Genomic DNA, 1064 nt, shown 5'->3' on the forward strand with positions numbered 1-1064 from the left:
GGGGACACAAAAATGGGGTCTGGGGTACCCAGAACGGGCAGGGGACACGGGGGACCGGGACACAAAAATGGGTCTGGGGTACCCAGAACGGGCAGGGCACACGGGGATGGGGACACAAAAATGGGGTCTGGGGTACCCAGAACGGGCAGGGCACACGGGGATGGGGACACAAAAATGGGGTCTGGGGTACCCAGAACGGGCAGGGCACACGGGGATGGGGACACAAAAGTGGGGTCTGGGGTACCCAGAACGGGCAGGGCACACGGGGATGGGGCACTGAGACACAAAAATGGGGGTGGGGGACACAGGGATGGAGCATTCAGACCCCAAAAATGGGGGTGGAGGACATGGGGATGGGATTTGGGGACACAAAAATGGGGACACAGAAATAGCAATGGGGACATGGGGATGGAGCACTGAGACACAAAAATGGGGGTGGGGGACACGGGAATGGGGCAGTGAGACACAAAAATGGGGTTTGGGGACACGGGAATAGAGCATTGAGACCCAAAAATGGGGTTTGGGGACACGGGAATGGGATGGGAACACAAAATGGAACTTGGGGAAATAGGAATAGGGGTGGGGACACAGAAATGGGATTTGGGGACACAAAAATGGACCATTGAGACCCAAATATATGGTTTGGGGACCCAAAAATTGAGTTTTGGGACATGAAAATAGAGCGCCCAGACCCAAAATGGGGTTTCAGGACACAAAAATGGGGCTGGAACCCCAAAATCTCAACACTGAGACTCAAAATTGGAATGTTAAGACCAAAATTGGAACATTGAGACCCTAAAATTGGAGGTGGAGAGGTCACATCTCAGGGGTTCTCCACACCTGGGGAGGTCCTCAAAACCCACCTGGGTCCTCCCAAAACCCACCTGGATCCTCCCAAAACCCACATGGGCACCCCAAATCCCAGGTGTTCCCCACACACCTGGGGCCACCTCAAACCCAGAGGAGCTCCCAAAATCCCCCAGCCCCGGGACCGCTCCAAAGCCCAGGTGCCCGCCCACACCTGGGGGAGCCCCCCACACACCTGGGGGTGCCCCCAGACCCCC

The 1064-nt window shown here is 56.7% G+C and overlaps 1 protein-coding gene across 1 annotated transcript in view; it reads left to right on the top strand.

The window, feature by feature from the left end:
• G6PD (glucose-6-phosphate dehydrogenase) overlaps positions 1 to 1064 on the top strand; it is a gene marked incomplete at its 5' end in the record, with an annotated part of 29453 nt that overhangs the window by 8744 nt on the left and 19645 nt on the right. The gene's annotated exons all lie outside the window — the stretch shown is intronic.

The sequence above is a fragment of the Geospiza fortis genome, unplaced genomic scaffold (genome assembly GCF_000277835.1).
Source record: "Geospiza fortis unplaced genomic scaffold, GeoFor_1.0 scaffold757, whole genome shotgun sequence".
In the NCBI taxonomy this organism is placed as follows: Eukaryota; Metazoa; Chordata; class Aves; order Passeriformes; family Thraupidae; genus Geospiza; species Geospiza fortis.